The sequence below is a fragment of the Carassius gibelio genome, chromosome A10, assembly GCF_023724105.1.
Source record: "Carassius gibelio isolate Cgi1373 ecotype wild population from Czech Republic chromosome A10, carGib1.2-hapl.c, whole genome shotgun sequence".
Classification (NCBI taxonomy): Eukaryota; Metazoa; Chordata; class Actinopteri; order Cypriniformes; family Cyprinidae; genus Carassius; species Carassius gibelio.
In genome coordinates, this window is record NC_068380.1 from 27,235,849 (window position 1) to 27,243,039 (window position 7,191).

Here is a 7,191-nt window from a genome sequence, read left to right on the forward strand (position 1 = left end):
AGTTTTCTTCTCCAAGACATTGTATTAATAGAAAAATCTACATCAAATTAACATAGAAGTGTCTTGATTTCTAGGTCTGTTGTATCTACTAGCGATTTGTGGGTTGTTTTTAGGCGGAAATATTACAGATGTGGATCCACTTTGTAATTGTGTACGAAGATGCAAACAAGCTTAAATGGACAAAGTCCATCAAAGGCATTTAATGTTCTACCTTGGCATCATAGTGTTTCTTTGAGTGCCATCTAGGGTGTCAATTGGCTTGAATTCTTAACCTGTTTTAGCTGCTGGCATTTTTATTTTTTTAGGGGGAAATATTACGGATGTGGATCCACTTTGTAATTGAGTGCAAAGACGCAAACGTGCTTAAATGGACAGTCCATCAAAGGCATTTAAAGTTCTACCTTGGCATCATAGTGTTTCTTTGAGTTCCCTCTAAGGTCTCAAGTGGTTTGAATTCTAAATCTGTTGCAACTTCTGGCATTTTTTAAAAATGTTTTTAGGGGGAAATATTACATTGGTGGATCCACTTTGTAACAGAGAGTAAAGACACAAACCTGCAGTGTTTATTGTGATGCGTGAAGTGATTTGAGTAAAGATTTTGAGTAGTTTTCCTCTCCAAGATATTGTATTAATAGAAAAATCTAGATCAAGTTAACATAGAAGTGACTTGATTTCTAGGTCTGTTGTATCTACTAGCGATTTGTGGGTTGTTTTTAGGCGGAAATATTACAGATGTGGATCCACTTTGTAATTGTGTACGAAGACGCAAACGTGCTTAAATGGACAAAGTCCATCAAAGGCATTTAATGTTCTACCTTGGCATCATAGTGTTTCTTTGAGTGCCCTCTAGGGTGTCAATTGGCTTGAATTCTTAACCTGTTTTAGCTGCTGGCATTTTTATTTTTTTAAGGGGAAATATTATGGATGTGGATCCACTTTGTGATTGAGTGCAAAGATGCAAACGTGCTTAAATGGACAGTCCATCAAAGGCATTTAAGGTTCTACCTTGGCATCATAGTGTTTTTTTTTGAGTTCCCTCTAAGGTCTCAAGTGGTTTGAATTCTAAATCTGTTGCAATTTCTGGCATTTTTTAAAAATGTTTTTAGGGGGAAATATTACATTGGTGGATCCACTTTGTAACAGAGAGTAAAGACACAATCCTGCAGTGTTTATTGTGATGCGAGAAGTGATATGAGTCAAAATTTTGAGTAGTTTTCTTCTCCAAGATATTATATTAATAGAAAAATCTAGATCAAGTTAACATAGAAGTGGCTTGATTTCAAGGTCTGTTGTAACTACTAGCGATTTGTGGGTTGTTTTTAGGCGGAAATATTACAGATGTGGATCCACTTTGTAATTGTGTATGAAGACGCAAACGTGCTTAAATGGACAAAGTCCATCAAAGGCTTTTAATGTTCTACCTTGAAATCATAGTGTTTCTTTGAGTGCCCTCTAGGTAGTCAATTGGCTTGAATTATAAACCTCTTTTAGCTACTGGCGTTTTTATTTTTTTAGAGGTAAATATTATGGATTTGGATCCACTTTGTGATTGTGGATTTAATGTTCTACCTTGGCATCATAGTGTTTCTTTGAGTGCCCTCTAGGTAGTCAATTGGCTTGAATTATAAACCTCATTTAGCTACTGGCGTTTTTATTTTTTTAGAGGTAAATATTATGGATTTGGAACCACTTTGTAATTGAGTGCAAAGACGCAAACGTGCTTAAATGGACAGTCCATCAAAGGCATTTAAAGTTCTACCTTGGCATCATAGTGTTTCTTTAAGTTCCCTCTAAAGTCTCAAGTGGTTTGAATTCTAAATCTGTTGCAACTTCTGGCATTTAAATAAAATATTAATATTTTGAGTGCCCTCTAGGGTCTCAACTTTCTTGAATTTAAAATCTGTTTTAGCTGATGGCATTTTTATTTTTTTAGGGGGAAATATTACGGATGTGGATCCACTTTGTAATTGAGTGCAAAGATGCAAACGAGCTTAAATAGACAGTCCATCAAAGGCATGTAAAGTTCTACCTTGGTATCATAGTGTTTCTTTGAGTTCTCTCTAAGGTCTCAAGTGGTTTGAATTCTAATTCTGTTGCAACTTCTGGCATTTTTTAAAAATGTTTTTAGGCGGAAATGTTACAGATGTGGATCCACTTTGTGATTGAGTGCAAAGATGCAAACGTGCTTAAATGGACAGTCCATCAAAGGCATTTAAAGTTCTACCTTTTCATCATAGTGTTTCTTTGAGTTCCCTCTAAGGTCTCAAGTGGTTTGACAGTAAAGACACAATCTTGCAGTGTTTATTGTGAAGTTTTCCTCTCCAAGATATTGTATTAATATAAAAATCTAGATCAAGTTAAAACGTGCTTAAATGAACAAAGTCCATCAAAGGCATTTAATGTTCTACCTTGGCATCATAGTGTTTCTTTGAGTGCCCTCTAGGGTGTCAATTGGCTTGAATTCTTAACCTGTTTTAGCTGCTGGCATTTTTATTTTTTTAGGGGGAAATATTACAGATGTGGATCCACTTTGTAATTGAGTGCAAAGATGCAAACGTGCTTAAATGGACAGTCCATCAAAGGCATTTAAAGTTCTACCTTTTCATCATAGTGTTTCTTTGAGTTCCCTCTAAGGTCTCAAGTGGTTTGAATTCTAAATCTGTTGCAACTTCTGGCATTTTTTAAAAATGTTTTTAGGGGGAAATATTACATTTGTGGATCCACTTTGTAACAGAGAGTAAAGACACAAACCTTCAGTATTTATTGTGATGCGTGAAGTGATTTGAGTAAAGATTTTGAGTAGTTTTCCTCTCCAAGATATTGTATTAATAGAAAAATCTAGATCAAGTTAACATAGAAGTGGCTTGATTTCTAGGTCTGTTGTATCTACTAGCGATTTGTGGGTTGTTTTTAGGAGGAAATATTACAGATGTGGATCCACTTTGTAATTGTGTACGAAGACGCAAATGTGCTTAAATGGACAAAGTCCATCAAAGGCATTTAATGTTCTACCTTGGCATCATAGTGTTTCTTTGAGTGCCCTCTAGGGTCTCAATTGGCTTGAATTCTTAACCTGTTTTAGCTGCTGGCATTTTTATTTTTTTAAGGGGAAATATTATGGATGTGGATCCACTTTGTGATTGAGTGCAAAGATGCAAACGTGCTTAAATGGACAGTCCATCAAAGGCATTTAAGGTTCTACCTTGGCATCATAGTGTTTCTTTGAGTTCCCTCTAAGGTCTCAAGTGGTTTGAATTCTAAATCTGTTGCAATTTCTGGCATTTTTTAAAAATGTTTTTAGGGGGAAATATTACATTGGTGGATCCACTTTGTAACAGAGAGTAAAGACACAATCCTGCAGTGTTTATTGTGATGCGAGAAGTGATATGAGTCAAAATTTTGAGTAGTTTTCTTCTCCAAGATATTATATTAATAGAAAAATCTAGATCAAGTTAACATAGAAGTGGCTTGATTTCAAGGGCTGTTGTAACTACTAGCGATTTGTGGGTTGTTTTTAGGCGGAAATATTACAGATGTGGATCCACTTTGTAATTGTGTATGAAGACGCAAACGTGCTTAAATGGACAAAGTCCATCAAAGGCATTTAATGTTCTACCTTGAAATCATAGTGTTTCTTTGAGTGCCCTCTAGGTAGTCAATTGGCTTGAATTATAAACCTCTTTTAGCTACTGGCGTTTTTATTTTTTTAGAGGTAAATATTATGGATTTGGATCCACTTTGTGATTGTGGATTTAATGTTCTACCTTGGCATCATAGTGTTTCTTTGAGTGCCCTCTAGGTAGTCAATTGGCTTGAATTATAAACCTCTTTTAGCTACTGGCGTTTTTATTTTTTTAGAGGTAAATATTATGGATTTGGATCCACTTTGTAATTGAGTGCAAAGACGCAAACGTGCTTAAATGGACAGTCCATCAAAGGCATTTAAAGTTCTACCTTGGCATCATAGTGTTTCTTTAAGTTCCCTCTAAAGTCTCAAGTGGTTTGAATTCTAAATCTGTTGCAACTTCTGGCATTTAAATAAAATATTAATATTTTGAGTGCCCTCTAGGGTCTCAACTTTCTTGAATTTTAAATCTGTTTTAGCTGATGGCATTTTTATTTTTTTAGGGGGAAATATTACGGATGTGGATCCACTTTGTAATTGAGTGCAAAGATGCAAACGAGCTTAAATAGACAGTCCATCAAAGGCATGTAAAGTTCTACCTTGGCATCATAGTGTTTCTTTGAGTTCCCTCTAAGGTCTCAAGTGGTTTGAATTCTAATTCTGTTGCAACTTCTGGCATTTTTTAAAAATGTTTTTAGGCGGAAATGTTACAGATGTGGATCCACTTTGTGATTGAGTGCAAAGATGCAAACGTGCTTAAATGGACAGTCCATCAAAGGCATTTAAAGTTCTACCTTTTCATCATAGTGTTTCTTTGAGTTCCCTCTAAGGTCTCAAGTGGTTTGACAGTAAAGACACAATCTTGCAGTGTTTATTGTGAAGTTTTCCTCTCCAAGATATTGTATTAATATAAAAATCTAGATCAAGTTAAAACGTGCTTAAATGAACAAAGTCCATCAAAGGCATTTAATGTTCTACCTTGGCATCATAGTGTTTCTTTGAGTGCCCTCTAGGGTGTCAATTGGCTTGAATTCTTAACCTGTTTTAGCTGCTGGCATTTTTATTTTTTTAGGGGGAAATATTACGGATGTGGATCCACTTTGTAATTGAGTGCAAAGATGCAAACGTGCTTAAATGGACAGTCCATCAAAGGCATTTAAAGTTCTACCTTTTCATCATAGTGTTTCTTTGAGTTCCCTCTAAGGTCTCAAGTGGTTTGAATTCTAAATCTGTTGCAACTTCTGGCATTTTTTAAAAATGTTTTTAGGGGGAAATATTACATTTGTGGATCCACTTTGTAACAGAGAGTAAAGACACAAACCTGCAGTGTTTATTGTGATGCGTGAAGTGATTTGAGTAAAAATTTTGAGTAGTTTTCTTCTCCAAGATATTATATTAATAGAAAAATCTAGATCAAGTTAACATAGAAGTGGCTTGATTTCAAGGGCTGTTGTAACTACTAGCGATTTGTGGGTTGTTTTTAGGCGGAAATATTACAGATGTGGATCCACTTTGTAATTGTGTATGAAGACGCAAACGTGCTTAAATGGACAAAGTCCATCAAAGGCATTTAATGTTCTACCTTGAAATCATAGTGTTTCTTTGAGTGCCCTCTAGGTAGTCAATTGGCTTGAATTATAAACCTCTTTTAGCTACTGGCGTTTTTATTTTTTTAGAGGTAAATATTATGGATTTGGATCCACTTTGTGATTGTGGATTTAATGTTCTACCTTGGCATCATAGTGTTTCTTTGAGTGCCCTCTAGGTAGTCAATTGGCTTGAATTATAAACCTCTTTTAGCTACTGGCGTTTTTATTTTTTTAGAGGTAAATATTATGGATTTGGATCCACTTTGTAATTGAGTGCAAAGACGCAAACGTGCTTAAATGGACAGTCCATCAAAGGCATTTAAAGTTCTACCTTGGCATCATAGTGTTTCTTTAAGTTCCCTCTAAAGTCTCAAGTGGTTTGAATTCTAAATCTGTTGCAACTTCTGGCATTTAAATAAAATATTAATATTTTGAGTGCCCTCTAGGGTCTCAACTTTCTTGAATTTTAAATCTGTTTTAGCTGATGGCATTTTTATTTTTTTAGGGGGAAATATTACGGATGTGGATCCACTTTGTAATTGAGTGCAAAGATGCAAACGAGCTTAAATAGACAGTCCATCAAAGGCATGTAAAGTTCTACCTTGGCATCATAGTGTTTCTTTGAGTTCCCTCTAAGGTCTCAAGTGGTTTGAATTCTAATTCTGTTGCAACTTCTGGCATTTTTTAAAAATGTTTTTAGGCGGAAATGTTACAGATGTGGATCCACTTTGTGATTGAGTGCAAAGATGCAAACGTGCTTAAATGGACAGTCCATCAAAGGCATTTAAAGTTCTACCTTTTCATCATAGTGTTTCTTTGAGTTCCCTCTAAGGTCTCAAGTGGTTTGACAGTAAAGACACAATCTTGCAGTGTTTATTGTGAAGTTTTCCTCTCCAAGATATTGTATTAATATAAAAATCTAGATCAAGTTAAAACGTGCTTAAATGAACAAAGTCCATCAAAGGCATTTAATGTTCTACCTTGGCATCATAGTGTTTCTTTGAGTGCCCTCTAGGGTGTCAATTGGCTTGAATTCTTAACCTGTTTTAGCTGCTGGCATTTTTTTTTTTTTAGGGGGAAATATTACGGATGTGGATCCACTTTGTAATTGAGTGCAAAGATGCAAACGTGCTTAAATGGACAGTCCATCAAAGGCATTTAAAGTTCTACCTTTTCATCATAGTGTTTCTTTGAGTTCCCTTTAAGGTCTCAAGTGGTTTGAATTCTAAATCTGTTGCAACTTCTGGCATTTTTTAAAAATGTTTTTAGGGGGAAATATTACATTTGTGGATCCACTTTGTAACAGAGAGTAAAGACACAAACCTGCAGTGTTTATTGTGATGCGTGAAGTGATTTGAGTAAAGATTTTGAGTAGTTTTCCTCTCCAAGATATTGTATTAATAGAAAAATCTAGATCAAGTTAACATAGAAGTGGCTTGATTTCTAGGTCTGTTGTATCTACTAGCGATTTGTGGGTTGTTTTTAGGAGGAAATATTACAGATGTGGATCCACTTTGTAATTGTGTACGAAGACGCAAATGTGCTTAAATGGACAAAGTCCATCAAAGGCATTTAATGTTCTACCTTGGCATCATAGTGTTTCTTTGAGTGCCCTCTAGGGTCTCAATTGGCTTGAATTCTTAACCTCTTTTAGCTGCTGGCATTTTTATTTTTTTAAGGGGAAATATTATGGATGTGGATCCACTTTGTGATTGAGTGCAAAGATGCAAACGTGCTTAAATGGACAGTCCATCAAAGGCATTTAAAGTTCTACCTTGGCATCATAGTGTTTCTTTGAGTTTCCTCTAAGGTCTCAAGTGGTTTGAATTCTAAATCTGTTGCAACTTCTGGCATTTTTTAAAAATGTTTTTAGGGGGAAATATTACATTGTTGGATCCACTTTGTAACAGACAGTAAAGACACAAACCTGCAGTGTTTATTGTGATACGTGAAGTGATTTGAGTAAAGATTTTGAGT